The sequence below is a fragment of the Triticum aestivum genome, chromosome 1D (assembly GCF_018294505.1).
Source record: "Triticum aestivum cultivar Chinese Spring chromosome 1D, IWGSC CS RefSeq v2.1, whole genome shotgun sequence".
In the NCBI taxonomy this organism is placed as follows: domain Eukaryota; kingdom Viridiplantae; phylum Streptophyta; class Magnoliopsida; order Poales; family Poaceae; genus Triticum; species Triticum aestivum.
The window spans coordinates 359,240,029-359,257,194 of NC_057796.1; the positions used below are offsets into that span (position 1 = coordinate 359,240,029).

General features: G+C 42.4%; 1 long non-coding RNA gene across 4 annotated transcripts; it reads left to right on the forward strand.

Moving 5' to 3' along the window:
- Positions 1–598: 598 nt before the first annotated feature.
- Positions 599–5,310, forward strand: LOC123182065 (uncharacterized). Of its 4 annotated transcripts, XR_006492007.1 has the most exons (7): positions 599–852; positions 938–1,123; positions 1,905–2,161; positions 2,238–2,335; positions 3,643–4,360; positions 4,495–4,909; positions 4,985–5,309. It is a non-coding gene; the product is annotated as an uncharacterized lncRNA (long non-coding RNA). The 4 variants fall into 4 exon arrangements; XR_006492006.1 differs by having other exon boundaries at positions 4,495–5,310; XR_006492005.1 differs by lacking the exons at positions 3,643–4,360; positions 4,495–4,909; positions 4,985–5,309 and having other exon boundaries at positions 2,232–2,504.
- Positions 5,311–17,166: the final 11,856 nt, after the last annotated feature.

A 17,166-nucleotide genomic window follows, 5' to 3' on the forward strand; every position in this document is an offset into this window, starting at 1 on the left:
GTAGACCGAGTGGCACGGGCGACGGTTTACGCACGTCCGTTTAATCAGCGCGGCACGGATGAACGTCAGTATAGAATGATGCTGATGCCCTATTTCCGTGGTATAATAACACCTTTTGTCATAAATAATTACCCTGCATAAAAATATTGCAAGCCAGAGTAACTGTTCACAGATTGATTACTGTATTATAGATAAAACAGATAGGAGGGATATCACCTGAGATATTTTTTGTCGGACGAACACGGATGCTGGCGCGGAACACGGACGCTGGCGCGGGATAATGCATAATGCTGCTTTCGTTTTTCTAAAAGAATTGATCTTGAAAGTCGTGCCATGTTGAGAGGAATAGTAATAGTGGCTCTCTTGTCCTCAAATACCTAGAATGATTGAAGCCTCCACGTGGGGAGACAATCCCCGAGTGAGGGCTTTTGGTGGCCGAGCATCAGGTAGGCCAGTATCTGGGCCGTTGGGTGGGCTTTGGGATCTGAAATGCGTCAGGTTGTTGGCAGTCTGCTGTCAGGCTAGTCATCCACATACGGTCCAGGATACATCTAGGCGTACATGTTTGGCCCATCCAGCTTGTCACGTTCCTCTCTTATCCTTGTTCGAATCAGCACACGAAAGGGAATCTCGTCCTGCCATATCCTGAACGGTGAACCCCGTGGAAGAAGCCCCAGCCACGGAACAGCTTTGCCTCTCCGCCCCCTCCTTTCTCCCCTAGGCCGACAGCGGCGCTCGTGTTCCTCTGCTCACCGTCGGTACATTCGACGGGATTTGCCCTTTCTCTTTCCCCTCACCCCAAACTCGGCGGCGGCACATCTCCTCTCCGGCGCCATGTCTGCCGGTGGACGGGTAGGTTTCCTGTGCAGCCGTGTGTAGATCCGCAGCTAGTTTGTCAAGTTCCATTCCCTTTTTCTCACCAATCCTCTTTTCTCAGGTGGGTTGATTCGATGCATCCCCTGGTTGTGGTGCCTCCAGTGGAGTCGCGGGCTTCAGTGAGTGTCGCGGATGGCCACATTTGTCGCGCTGCCGATCCAGCAGTGCCCAACTCCGGTGATTTCCAGTTGGACGGAAACAGGGGATTTGAGGTGTGCTCTAAAGCTACGAGAAGATGGACGAGAAGGTATCTAGTTCTAGACCTGAATTTGATTTGTTCTACGGGCCAAGAAAAAAATTGTGTGTAGTTTTTGCTTGCAAGTAGTGATTTTCATGTCAGTTATGTGAATGCATGTTTGACTGTTTTGATTCATGTATGTGCCGCCATGACTGAATTCATATGTTTTTTTTTCTGTTGTTTCCAGCCATTAATGGGCTTGGCTGAATGGATTTGCAATTGTTGTTTGTTTTGATCAGTAGTGCGTTATTTTTTGTTCCTAGATTCGGGAATTCTGCGTCATAAGTAACTCTGCTAACTTTTTTGGGAAGAACACTGCATGAAGTGTGTTCTTGCCTTTTTGTGCGATTAAATGATAAGCAAATTTTACACAGTTTCTCATAATTAATATGTTCATTTCAGTAGATAACTATGCTGGCTGGAGAATTAAAATTCCCCTTTGCCAAGTTCTTGTAAATTAAATTAACTGTAAATGATAGAATTGTCAGCTAGTATGCATGCGTTGGTCTGGTTTTAGATACTTACTTGAATACCTTTTGTTTGCCATGTTATAGCTCGTGCTACAACAAGCATGTTTTAGTTTTAGTTTTTGTTGTACTGCTATGGCATGCCCTAGTCAAACACAGTCTAATTTATGTTAATGTGTTTTCCTTCAATATCTAGAAGCTCATTATGCATTTTGTATGATGATTATGAAACCCATGCCAATGCATCAACGCATGTCACAGACTTGAATCTCAAGCTGACTGTGGAACCTCATTATTCTTTTTTTTTTTGTTGTTTACTGAAGGCTAACATACCCATCAAAAGACATGCATGCAAGCTGTGTTTGAACAATATGGTGAGGCCTTGTACAATTGTGGGGCGTATGTGCTAGATGAGATAGAACCTTGAAGGATGTACATGGCGACACATGTTGATGCATCAGCTAGAGAGAAGTAGATCAAGGTTGAATTCAAGATAGAGGTGAATGATGTTGAAAGTTTCTTCAGTTGTGAGTGTGGAAACTTTGAACAATCCGGCATGATCTATTGTCATGCACTCCAAGTAAGTGATACAGTTCAAAATCATTCACTGCCGTGTCGCTGTTTCTTCGCTATGCTTATGCTAGAGGTAGTTACAGGTGATGATACATCTTCGTCTGTCGAAACCTGAGAAGAACTTCCTGAAGCATGAGGCCCGTGATAGGTAGCGTCCTCGAGCACTGTCAGAATGCTTGTGGTAAGTTGAGTGTACGATTTGATCCTACCTCCCTATTGTTTAGAGCTGAGGTGCCCTTGGTTACAAAACTCGTGCAACCCAATGTATTCATGATACGCTTGCGTGATTGTTGAACCATGTTGTGTTACTTGGTACGGTGGGACTTTGATGAATCTCATTATTTCTGTGACATGATGATTGACTGGTCTATTCCAGCTTAGTACTTTGTTTGTCAAGGAGTGCGAATTTTTGGACAAATGAATAAAATTCAGTACATGTTGGGTTCATGATCAGACGCATTGGATCGAATACAGAAAGTGCTACTAAGAAATGAGCTGAACTTTGGATGACCAATTCGTACCTAAAGGAACAAATGGCAGCCAACTGTATGGATGGTTGGGTTCCTCTTTGCCAAGTACTTATCTGCTAACTGCCATCAATTTATACATGTGACAGCAATGAGCATGGACCTGATGCTGACACATGTTACTGAATTTAGGATAATTTAGAGTTCAGCTATAACTATGTCTCACTGAATTTAGGATAATTTAGAGTTCAGACCAAACACATACATAAAATTTTCAAATCAGATTTCAGAAATAATCCGGGACAGGATATTTCATTTGATTTAGGGTTCACATTGTTTATCTTTGTTCTGCTGGTTTACCAGACTATAACTCATGTGCACTGGATGAACATACAACAGACTTTAGGGTTCAGGCATTTTATATTGGTTTATTTATATAATCAAACCCAAATGTTGTGGCATGAATCCAAAAGTAAACATCTTGATTGATGGTTGTGAAAACCCTCTAAGCATTTTGGTTAATCGGCCAGTAATTAAGCAAATTTGACCACGGCTGTCCCACATTGATCCACGTACGCTCAAACCTACTAGTGGACACAAGCGGCGCTGCAAAGATTCCTTCGTCCGTGCCCCTTTCACTGGTACAAGTTTGCACACATGAACATGTAACAGAATATTAACCAGGCCTAGATTCTCTAGCACGTGCCAGGGCTGGCTTTTGCTGGATACACGACTTTATGTAGCAATACAGTGCAAAGAAAAAAGGGAATACAGTTGTGGCGCGGATCCAATTGGTGTCAGGACGGCCAGGATTGCGGCCTGCCTGTAGCCCAGCCTCCATTGGCATTTTCCGGACAATCCCCCTTTTTTTAACAAGTCCAAAGTAATGCATGGCACACCACGCCAGTAGCTTTGATCTTCTGCTATTTATCTTCTGTTGTTTTCCCTTATGAGATGTGATGTTTGTCCCTCCTGATACAACCAACGGCCACCGCCCTCCTTTCCCTTCTTTTTTTTATAGCTTTGGACTGATCTGCTTGGAGTTGGCGGTGAGGATTCGGCCAGCAACTTGGAAGCAGTTACAGTAGAGAAGCGCTGGTGATTCAGTGAAACGGCGACTGAACTTGGTGCGAGGCCGGCAAGACGACAACGGTGGTCAGCGGCTCGACGCTTAAACAATCGAGGAAGCGAGTTGAAACAAATACGACCGTGGCAACGGCAGGCGGTAGGCCGGGCTGAAGATGAAGGCAATACGGAAGCAGAGGCAAACTGTGGCGGCGTCCCACAGGCATGGCCACGGCGGAGGCGACTCAAGGCACAACCATGGTGAAGGTGATACGTGACCTGAGAGTGACACCACTGCTGACCGGTAAAGCTCATATTTCTGCAAGTATATACATGCACGCATGCTGAAGCAGTATCGCTCGTGTATGTTGGTTCGAGGCGAAGTAGACCACGACGTAGGTGGAATAAGGCCACGGTGACAGTTTTGACGGCCGCAGGGGCGGAGGTGCCTTGGAAGCAGCCGGCGGTCTGAGTGAGGGCCGCGACTCGGACAGTGGCAGCTGAGGCAAACCGCCCCGAGGAACGGTTGAGGCGGGGGTGTGATCCAGCAAGGTGAGCAGGGCCTGCTCGCGAGGCACGGCGGCTTAAGGGTAGTGCAAGGGCGGCTCGACGCCCGACGGCGGAGTGACGCTGACGGCGGAGGCGAGCCAGTGTAGAAATCTTCAACCCTCCACGTAAGCAATAGTCATCAAACCCCACTAATAATCGTGTACTTGTCTTCACATGGAAGTACTGCTGCTTGGATCAATTGACGTGAAGTAGTGGTAGTAACCGTGTTGTGGGTTGTTTGTTGCTTCGGGACTCACAGCCTCGGTCACGAGGCAAATCAAAGCATCAAGCGGATCAGTGGCTCGGTCGCGGAGGCAGCGGCCTGCGGCAGACCGGCGAGGCGGCTCATGCTATGGCGGAGAGGGCGGCTCGGAGTCGGGACGGTTGAGGCCTGGCACGGCTGCGGAGGCCGGGGCGGTTTAGGCCTCAAAATTTTTCCCAACTGCGAGGCGGCTTCAGAGATGACAACTTTGATCGGAGCAGCATGTCCAACGACTAAGAGGCGGGGTCAACTCCAAGCCCGACTTGAAGAAGCGCCCGTGGAGGCGGGGCGCGCGGCCGAGCCGCGATGCGGCGGCTCAAGGCGTGGCGGCGGTTCAGACGCGGCGGATCAGGCCGGCGTAGTACGAGGTCACGACGGCCAGGCAAACCGAGGAGTCCTCCCGAGCGACAGAGTAGTACTTTCTTCTTTTCTTAGTTCCTTCGATCTTCACGTGAATTAAAGGCAGCCGATTGCTGTTTTACCTCAGGATTTCAAGCGACCAGTAGTAGAAAACGCGGCGGATCGGACCATGACAGCCGCAGCTTTTGGGTCTTGATCTTGTATGTAGTAGCCGCGCAAATCGCAACTTGCAGCCTGTATGCAGCAACAACGACTCGGCGGATCGGACAAAAAAGGTTGTACCTTGGACATGAATGCTGGAGACGGAACACCTGTCAGTTTCGACTTGGTAAGCGGTGCCGCAGCGGAAACACAATCCCGATCTGATTCGTCGGAACGCCAGACGCGCGCGGTGGCGCACGTAACCCTAGTTTATGCTCTTTGACTTAAATCTCGTGTATTGTAAAATCTGAACCAATGAACTCGAAGTTGATGTAGATCCTTCAAAAAACCGGTATTTTCTTCATCCAGATGCAAACTTCTCGAACCCTAGATGAGATCCCTCCAAGAACTCAACACCACCGTGCGCACGCCCCACGGTGGGCGCTGGAGACGGAACACTTGGCGATTCACTGGCGACCCGCCCTGACCTGGCGGTTTACAAGCAACCCGCCAAGTCCGGCCGGGTTATACTTCCGGCCGGTTTACTTGAGACCCGACTGACACTTGGCGATTCACGGGCAACCCGCCCTGACCTGGCGGTTTACAAGCAACCCGCCAAGTCCGGCCGGGTTATACTTCCGGCCAGTTTACACCGCGGGGTATATCCCCGACACGGCTTGAACTATGTCGGTATTTCCCCAAAGAGGAAGGGATGATGCAGCACAGCTACGATAGGTATTTCCCTCAGCGATGAGACCAAGGTTATCGAAATAGTAGGAGAACCGTGCAACACCACGTAAACAGCTCCTGCACACAAAGAACAAATACTTGCAACCCGACGTAAGAGAGGGGTCGTCAATCCCTCACGGGTAAAATGATAGGTAAAATTATAGTAGATTGGATAAATAGATCTCGCGGGAATGCAAGATAAGATAAATAAATAAAATTGTAGCAAGGTATTTTTGTGTTTTTGATTAATAGATCTGAAAATAAAAGTAAATAAAAATAGATCTCGAAGGCAAATATAATAAAGAAGAGACCCGGGGGCCGTAGATTTCACTAATGGCTTCTCTTGAGAAAAATAGCATATGGTGGGTAAACAAATTACCGTTGGGCAATTGATAGAACTTCAAATAATCATGACGATATCCAGGCAATGATCATTATATAGGCATCACGTCCAAGATTAGTAGACCGACTCCTGCCTGCATCTACTACTATTACTCCACACATCGACCGCTATGCAGCATGCATAGTGTATTAAGTTCATGGAAAAACGGAGTAATGCAATAAGAACAATGACATGATGTAGACAAGATCTATTTACGTAGAAATAGACCCCATCTTGTTATCCTTAATGGCAATGATACATTTGTCGGTTCCCCTTCTGTCACTGGGATCAAGCACCGTAAGATCGAACCCATCACAAAGCACCTCTTCCCATGGCAAGAAAAATCGATCTAGTTGGCCTAACTAAACCAAAGATTCGAAGAAGAAGTACGAGGCTATAAGTAATCATGCATATAAGAGATCAAGAGACTCAAATAACTTTCATGGATAAAAACATAGATATGATCATAAACTCAAAGTTCATCGGATCCCAACAAACACACCGCAAAAAGGGTTACATCAAATAGATCTCCAAGAGACCATTGTATTGAGAATCAAAAGAGAGAGAGAGAGACGAAGCCATGTAGCTACTAACTACAGACCCATAGGTCTACAATGAACTACTCACGCATCATCGGAGAGGCACCAATGAGGATGATGCACCCCTCCGTGATGGTGTCTAGATTGGATCTCTGGTTTCTGGAACTTGCGGCGGCTGGAATTGATTTTCGTTGACTCCCTAGGGTTTCTGGAGTATTAGGGTATTTATAGAGCAAAGAGGCGGTGCGGGAGGCCACCGAGGTGGGCACAACCCACCTGGGCGCGCCTGGGCCCCCTAGGCGCGCCCTAGTGGGTTGTGCTTCCCTCGGAGCACCCCTCAAGTACTTTCTTGGCCCATCGTGTGTCTTCTGGTCTAGAAAAAATCACCAAAAAGTTTCGCTGCATTTGGACTCCGTTTGGTATTGATTTCCTGTGAAGTAAAAAACAAGCAAAAAACAGCAATTGGCACTGGCACTACGTCAATAGGTTAGTCCCCAAAAATGATATAAAGTTGCTATAAAATGATTGTAAAACATCCAAGAATGATAATATAACAGCATGGAACAATCAAAAATTGTAGATACGTTGGAGACATATCAGCATCCCCAAGCTTAATTCATGCTCGTCCTCGAGTAGCTAAATGATAAAAACATAATTTTTGATGTGGAAAGCTACCTAACATGTTCATCACACAGTGTTTTCTTTGTAGCATGGACATTTGGAATTTTATATGATTCAAAGCACTTGTCTAGTTTTGACATGAAGATTTCAATACTCAGCATATTAACAAGTAACCATGTCTTTCAGAATATCAACACTAAAGCAAGTTATCCCTAGCCCATTATGCTCAATCATTGATCCATTCATGAAACACAATCGCATATTAGCTACACCCAATTCTCAAGTACGATCATAGTGCCCCTTAGTTGGTGCTTTATAAGAGAAGATGGAGACTCAAATAAAAACAAAAATTGCATAAAGTAAAAGAAAGGCCCTTCGCAGAGGGAAGTGGGGATTTGTAGAGGTGCCAGAGCTCAAAGAGAAAAAGTAGAGATAAAAACATTTTGGGTGGCATGTTTTTCCTATCAACGAAAACGATCGAGCAGTTCCCAATACTTTCCGTGCTAGATATATCATAGGCGGTTCCCAAACAGAAAATAAAGTTTATTCCTTTTCCACCATACTTTCACATTCCACGGCTAACCGAATCCACGGGTGCCGTCCATACCAACACTTTCCAAGGAATTTATTATTTGACAACATAAAGTAAATTCATTTTACATTTCGGGACTGGGCATCCCTAATACCTTTGCCGTACTCTCGTGGAATAAACACTCATCTTGAGAATAACACATCTAGCATGGAAATATATCAGCCACCCCCTACCGTTTCATGAACGGTACGAGCACACAAAAGAGAAATTTATTTTGAAATTTAGAGATGGCACATACAAATTTGCTTAGAATGGCAAAAGAATACCGCGTATAGGTAGGTATAGTGGACTCATGTGGCAAAACTGGTTTAAGGATTTTGGATGCACAAGTAGTGATCATACTTAGTGCAAATGAAGGCTAGCAAAAGATTGAGAAGCATCCAACCAAGAAATGAAAAATCTCATAAGCGAACATTAAGCATAACTAACACCGAATAATGCACCACAAGTAGGATGTAATTTCATTGCATAACTATTGACTTTCGTGCTTGCATAGGGAATCACAAACCTTAACACCAATATTCTTACTAAAGCATAATTACTCATCAACATGACTCACATATTATAGCAACATATCACAAAACTATTACAAGGAATCAAATTTATTTTGTCAAATGATCTTCATGAATTTTTTTATTATATCCCTCTTGAATATCTATCACTTTGGGACTAATTTCATATGTTGCTTTTGATAGCTCAAACAAATCTAAGTGAAGAACATGAGCATAAAATTTTCTTCTCTCAAAATAATTTAAGTGAGGCAAGATAGAATTTCTTAAAAAAATTACTAACTCTAAAATAAATCTAAGTGAAACATGAGAGCATTTCTTCAAAAATACTAAAGCACACCATGCTCAAAAAGATATAAGTGAAGCACTAGAGCAATTCCAAAGCTCAAAAAGATTTAAGTGAAGCATAGAGAGCAATTCTAACAAGTCATAGCATAATTTTGGCTCTCTCAAATAGGTGCGTCCAACAAGGATTCATGAGTAAAATAAAAAGCAAAACAAGCAAAGACTCATATCATACAAGACACTCCAAGCAAAACTCATGATATGTGACGAATAAAAATATAGCTCCAAGTAAAATACCGATGGTCGTTAGAAGAAAGAGGGGATGCCACTCGGGCATCCCCAAGCTTAGTTGCTTGCTTCTCTTTTAGATAATAGCTTGGGGTGCCATGGGGCATCCCCAAGCTTAGGCTCTTCTTACTCCTTATTCTTTCATCCATCGTGATCTCACCCAAAACTTGAAAACTTCAATCACACAAAACTCAACAAAACCTTTGTGAGATCCATTAGTATAACAAAGCAAATCACTACTATAATTATTGTTGCAAACCCATTCATATTTTATTTTTGCATTATATCTACTGTATTCCAACTTTGCTATAGCTTATACCCTCCAATACAAACCATAGATTCATCGAAATAAGCACACAACGCAAAGAAAACAGAATCTATCAAAAACAGAACAATGTGTAGTAATCACGGAACTTCGTATGCTTCTGTAACTCGAAAAATTCTGAAAAATTAGGACAACGTGGGAAATTTGTATATTAATCTTGTGTAAGAAATTCAGAGCAAAAGAATGTTTCTGTGATTTATGAAAATTATTTTTCAGAGCGCAAAAGTTTCTATTTTCAATAAAATCAAATCAACTATCACCCAACATGATCCCAAAGGCTTTGCTTGGCACAAACACTAATTAAAACACAAAAAAACACACAATCATAACCGTAGCATAATTGTGCAAACACTCAAGAACAGAAAGAAAATTACAAAAATAATTTTTATTCATTGGGTTGCCTCCCAACAAGCGCTATCGTTTTACGCCCTTAGCTAGGCATAATGCAAAGGATCTAAGTATTGTCATCTTTGTTTCTAGATCCATAAGATGCCCTCATGATTGATTCATATGGTGGCTTAATTCTAGTTCTAAGGAAGTGTTCCATACCCTTCCTTAGTGGAAACTAAAATTTAATATTGCCTTCTTTCATATCAATCACGGCACCAATAGTACGTAAAAACGGTCTACCGAGAATAATTGGACAAGACGGATTGCAATCAATATCAAGAACAATAAAATCTATGGGCACATAATTCCTATTTGCAAGAATAATAACATCATTAATTCTTCCCATAGGTTTTTTAATAGTAGAATCCGCCAAGTGCAAATTCAAAGAACATTCTTCAATATCGGTAAGACCAAGCACATCACATAAAGATTTCGGAATTGTAGAAACACTAGCACCCAAGTCACATAAAGCAAAACACTCATAATTTTTAATCTTGACTTTGATAGTAGGTTCCCATTCATCATGTAATTTTCTAGGAATTGAAACCTCTAATTCCAGCTTTTCTTCTAAAGCTTTCATCATAGCATCAACAATATGTTTAGTAAAAGCTTTATTTTGTTCATAAGCATGGGGTGAGTTTATCATGGATTGAAACAAAGAAATACAATCAATCAAAGAGCAATTATCATAATTAAAGTCTTTGTATTCCAAAAGAGTGGGCACATCACTAGTTAAAGTTTTGACCTCTCCAAACCCACTTTTATCAATTTTCTCAACAAGATTTTCACCCTCCAAATTATCGGGACGCCTTCTAGCTAAAGTTGACTCTTCTCCAGTCCCTTTATTATCAATCTTAATTTTACTAAACAAGGAATCAATAGAAGAAACACCAATCATTTTAAGATCTTCATCACTTTTATGAAAGCAATCACTAGAAAACGCTTTTTCTAAAAATTCTCTTTTAGCTCTAAGCATAGCAGTTCTCTTCTTACTTTCATCCATAGAAACATATAAAGCTTTAATTGATTCCTCAACCTTAGGCACAAAAAAATTTCATCTTGAGATTTTCTACATCATGAGAAATTTTATCAATACTTCTAGACATATCATTAATCTAATTCAGCTTTTCTTCTATCATAGCATTAAAAACCTTTTGAGTGTTGATAAATTCTTTAATATTATTCTCAAGATCAGAGGTGTTCCTATTGTTATTATAAGAAGGATTACCATAGGAATTACCATAATTATTAGACGAATTAGTAGGAAAAGGCCTATGATTAAAATTACATCTATAAGCATTGTTATTGAAATTGTTTCGAGAGATAAAATTCACATCTACGGCATCACTATTTTGCTCAATCAAGGTAGACAAAGGCACATCATTAAAATCAATGGGAGCACTTTTATTAGCAACCAATTTCGTAAGAGCATCAACTTTTTCACTCAAAGAAGAAATATCTTCAACCGAATTAACTTTTTTACTAGTAGGAGCTATTTCGATATGCCATTGTGAATAATTTGCCATAATATTGTCTAGCAATTTAGTAGCTTCACACAAAGTAATTTCCATAAAAGTACCACCCACGGCGGAATCTAAAAGATTTCTAGAATAAAATTCAATAATCCCGCATAAAAATTATGTATGATCATCCAAAGTTTTAAACCATGAGTAGGACAATTTCTTAGCATCAATTTCATTCTTTCCCAAGATTGCACAACATGTTCATGCTCAAGTTGCTTAAATTCATGATTTGCGTCCTAAGGGAATAATTTTCGCGGGCAAAAAAATACTTAGTAATAGAAGCATCTTTGCACTTATCCCAAGAATCGATACTATTGCGAGGCAAAGAAGAAAACCAAATTTCTGCACGATCTCACAAAGAAAACGGGAATAATTTCAACTTCACAATATCATTGTCCACATATTTTTTATTTTGCATATCACATAATTCCACAAATGTGTTAAGATGGGACGCGGCATCCTCACTAGGAGTACCGGAAAATTGATCTTTCGTAACAAGATTCAGCAAAGCAGCATTAATATCACCAGACTCCGCACTAGTGGCGGGAGGAGCAATCGGAGTGCTAATAAAATCATTGTTGTTGGTATTGGAGAAATCACACAACTCGGCGTTCTCTTGAGTCATCGTGACTACGCAACAAGATTGCACTCAAAAACAGATGTGACGAGAAAACGACAAACGAAAAAGAGGGCGAATAAAATGGCAAATTTTTGTGAAGTGGGGGAGAGGAAAATGAGAGGAAAATGGCAAATAATGTAAATTGCAAGTAGATGAGATTTGTGATTAGGAACCTGGTAGATGTTCATGATGTCTCCCCGGCAACAGCGCCAGAAATTGGAGAGTTGTCGGGAGACTATCTTGACATGATCCTCCCCGGCAACGGCGCGAGAAATTCCTTTTGATGCGGCTTGAACTACGTCGGTATTTCCCCAAAGAGGAAGGGATGATGCAGCACAGCTACGGTAGGTATTTCCCTCAGTGATGATACCAAGGTTATCGAACCAGTAGGAGAACCACACAACACCACGTAAACAGCTCTTGCACACAAAGAACAAATACTTGCAACCCGACGTAAGAGAGGGGTTGTCAATCCCTCACGGGTAAAAGGATAGGTAAACTTGTAGTAGACTGGATAAACAGATCTCGTGGGAACGCGAGAGAAGATAAATATATAAAAATTGCAGCAAGGTATTTTTGTGTTTTTGGATTAATAAATCTGGAAATAAAAGCAAATAAAAATAGATCTCGAAGGCAAATATAATAAAGAAGAGACCCGGGGGCCGTAGATTTCACCAGTGGCTTCTCTCTCGAAAAATAGCATACGGTGGGTAAACAAATTACTGTTGGGCAATTGATAGAACTTCAAATAATCATGACGATATCACGACAATGATCATTATATAGGCATCACGTCCAAGATTAGTAGACCGATTCCTGCCTGCATCTACTACTATTACTTCACACATCAACCGCTATGCAGCATGCATCTAGTGTATTAAGTTCATGGAAAAACGAAGTAATGCAATAAGAACGATGACATGATGTAGACAAGATCTATTATGTAGAAATAGACCCCATCTTGTTATCCTTAATGGCAACAATACATACGTGTCGGTTCCCCTTCTGTCATTGGGATCAAGCACCGTAAGATCGAACCCATCACAAAGCACCTCTTCCCATGGCAAGAAAAATCGATCTAGTTGGCCTAACTAAACCAAAGATTCGAAGAAGAAATACGAGGCTATAAGTAATCATGCATATAAGAGATCAAGAGACTCAAATAACTTTCATGGATAAAAACATAGATGTGATCATAAACTCAAAGTTCATCGGATCCCAACAAACACACCGCAAAAAAGAGTTACATCAAATAGATCTCCAAGAGACCATTGTATTGAGAATCAAAAGAGAGAGAGGAAGCCATCTAGCTACTAAGTACGGACCCGTAGGTCTACAATGAACTACTCACGCATCATCGGAGAGGCACTAATGAGGATGATGCACCCCTCCGTGATGGTGTCTAGATTGGATCTGTGGTTTCTGGAACTTGCGGCGGCTGGAATTGATTTTCGTCGACTCTCCTAGGGTTTCTGGAATATTGGGGTATTTATAGAGTAAAGAGGCGGTGCGGGAGGCCACCGAGGTGGACACAACCCACCTGGGCGCACCTGGGCCCCCAAGCGCGCCCTGGTGGGTTGTGCTCCCCTCGAAGCACCCCTCAGGTACTTTCTTGGCCCATCGTGTGTCTTCTGGTACAGAAAAATCATCAAAAAGTTTTGTTGCGTTTGGACTCCGTTTGGTATTGATTTCCGGCAAAGTAAAAACAAGCAAAAAACAACAACTGGCACTGGGCACTATGTCAATAGGTTAGTCCCAAAAAATGATATAAATTTGCTATAAAATGATTGTAAAACATCCAAGAATGATAATATAACAGCATGGAACAATAAAAATTATAGATACGTTGGAGATGTATCAAGCATCAACTTCAATTTCTTCAGCCATTTGCTCTGTGGTAGCACCAGAATGGGTATCTTCTTCTTCTTCATCAGCCTGAGGGATTTCATAATCCACCCCATATGAAACCATTTGAAGATTTTCAAGATTACGAGCAGGGGGCGCTAATGAGATTGGAATTGCATCAATAGGAATGACAATTGAAGACAATGCTGCCATCTTCAATTTCTTTAGTGATTCAGGCATAGGTGGAGCCGACGAACTTGACGGTGGTGTCATACCAAACTTGGCAGCCTCTCTCTTGTTGTGGTCTTCAACAACCTTTGTTGAGGCAGTGATGAATCTTTCTTTCATGCCACATCAATGACTGGCTTATCTTTCATATTCTTCAGACAGCTGATGAATTTCAGTTTGCAATTGCAACAGTTGCCAAGGCCTTTTCTTCAGCTCCCTCTCCTTCTGAATTTGTTGTTTCTTCACAAGCTTCGCTTGAGCTATCTTGTGCTTCTCATTCAAGATGAATGAGGAAATCATGTGGCTTGGTCCAGGAGGCAAGTTCAAGTCATCCAGAGGTGTTTCTGGGTTTGTGCACCAGATTTCAATGAAGTCCAACAGCTGCTTTGGATCCAGTAGCAAAAGAACAAAAGAGTTCTTGGCTACAACAGCTTGCTCTTGCCTTCTTGATGAGGACATCCCAACCATGGGCACCACACCACCAATCATCAACGGCCCAATCACAAGAATCCGCGCAATGCAAATACATGATCAGGTGAACGCTAACTTAAGTATATCATTTGACCTTGAAAACATGGTTGTGCCTTCACCTCCCTTGTTGTTGGTTGAACTCAGGTGCAATATCGAAGAAGGCCAAACACATATCAATCCGTGCAAAACAATAATTTATGGCAAAGAAACAAAGTTAGGAGTTCATGAAGAAATGAGTTGTTTGCTGAAGAAACATTGTTTCGATTCTGATGAAACAATGTTTTGCACGAGTTTGGATACCAACTTGTGAAAGGTTTCCATAACTCAGGTTTGCTACTGAAGGAAACATTGTTCGACTCCAGTGAACAATGTTAGGTCGGGAACTGCCAACCACCTCCGACGAGAGATTTCCAGAAGCTACCTCATTAAGTCTTGAAGCCATTTAGTCAAACAAAGCTGGTTCACTTTCACACCTAAGCTGGTTCCAGAAGCTAGTTCTCTTTCACACCTATCCAGGGGGGTTGTCCCAATTATAAATAGGCTAGCTCTTCCCTTCGTTGGGGACTTTTGCCATTTCTATCAAAGACCAAAGACATAGACTCCTCCTGATATTGGAGAGCTCTTATTATCCTTATTCTCGTGATTCCTTGAGAAATTGCTCCTAATTCGTGCTCCACGACTAGATCGTGTTGTGTGGATTAGAGTTCGTGCTTTCCCTTGCGGATTGCACCTATCCCGTGCTCCACGACTTGAGTGTGGTTGTGTGGGGTAGTATTGCGGGTTGTGGATCAGCGAATGTTCGGATTGCAAGCTTCGGTGAGCCTCCTCCTCGTCGGGTCATAATCTCTTATTTTCCATTTTTCGGCTGCTTGCAGCTAGTTATCCCCATCCATCTATCGATCCTACGCCGTGAAGATCGGACCTCCCCTTGTACTCCGTCTTCTCCGAAGACGGGGTCGCATCACTTCTTCTGAGGAATTTCGTGATCTCATCTTCGTTAGTGTGCCCATGTTCATCAAGCTGAGGCAAACGACCTTGCTCTTGGGACTTAGCCTAGTTCCACGGCCAGCAATAGCTTTTTGCTTAAGCTTTGGTGTTGAAGACATTGGTTGCCCACTAGCTGAGGCACTTGATGCTGCGATAGAGGCTGTTTGAAAGCCCTCATTGCGCTGGCAAGATGCAAGCATGGCCGGTGTTGAAGCTTTTGATGCTGCCATTGAGGAATTTGAAGCAGGAGGAGGCACTGGAGATTTTGAAATCTTAGGAGCAGAAGCCATTGAAGCTTTGGGTTTGGCCACTGAGGGCATTGGATCAGATGGCTTCGTCTTGTGTGTAGGCTTCTTTTGCATAGCTTCCTTTGGAGCGCTTGCGCTAGCACCGGCTTCAGCTGAAGCCTTTGATGCCCTGTTGAATTCTTCAACAGCTTTACCGGCTTGTTTTGCCAATTTGGCCTGACGCCTTTCCCATTCCTTGGGGAATTCTTCACCCCTTGAGACACTAGTTGGATCAGCCTCTTGTCCTGGAGCAAGCGGTGATCTGTTGCAAGGAGGCTTAATAGCGAATTCCTTCATGTACTTGGGAGTGACATAATTGTAAGCTCTCCATTCATACGTCTAGTATCTCTTGATTTTCTGCATATGAGTCTTGCGCTGCTTGTCAGTTTCTGGGCCATGAACATTTTCATTAGGCGTGTTGTATCCTAAGTCATTAGGGATCTTAAAAGCTGTTTGTTCTTCCTTCCTTTTGCCACCTTTCTATGGCATCTTTCCATCAGCCATTTTCTGCAACTCGGGATTTTGAACATGTGAGGACTCTGATGAAGTTTGAAGTTTTTCCTGAAGCTTTGCTGTAAATAAATTAAGTTGATGAGAACCTAGAGATTCGTCGGCAGATGATACGTCTCCAACGTATATATAATTTTTGATTGTTCCATGCTGTTATATTATCATTCTTGGATGTTTTACAATCATTTTATAGCAACTTTATATTATTTTTTGGGACTAACCTATTGACATAGTGCCCAGTGCCAGTTGTTGTTTTTTGCTTGTTTTTTACTTTGCAGAATATCAGTACCAAACGAAGTCCAAATGCCACAAAACTTTATGGAGATTTTTTTGGACCAGAAGACAACTTGGGAGCCAAGGAAGCACCTGGGGGAGGCCTGTGAGGCCCACAAGACACCAGGGCATGCCAGAGGCCCCTTGAAGGAAATTTGCCCTAGAGGCAATAATAAAGTTGTTATTTACATTTCCTTATATCATGATAAATGTTTATTATTCATGCTAGAATTGTATTAACTGGAAACTTAGTACATGTGTGAATACATAGACAAACAGAGTGTCCCTAGTATGCCTCTACTTGACTAGCTTGTTTATCAAAGATGGTTATGTTTCCTAGCCATAAACATGTGTTGTCATTTGATGAACGTGATCACATCATTAGAGAATGATGTGATGGACAAGACCCATCCGTTAGCTTAGCACTATGATCGTTTAGTTTATTGCTATTGCTTTCTTCATGACTTATACATGTTCCTATGACTATGATATTATGCAACTCCCGAATACCGGAAGAACACTTAGTGTGCTATCAGACGTCACAACGTAACTGGGTGATTATAAAGATGCTCTACAGGTGTCTCCGATGGTGTTTGTTGGGTTGGCATATATCGAGATTAGGATTTGTCACTCCGATTGTCGGAGAGGCATCTCTGGGTCCTCTCGGTAATGCACATCACTATAAGCCTTGCAAGCAATGTGACTAATGAGTTAGTTGCGGGATGATGCATTACGGAACGAGTAAAGAGACTTGCCGGTAACGAG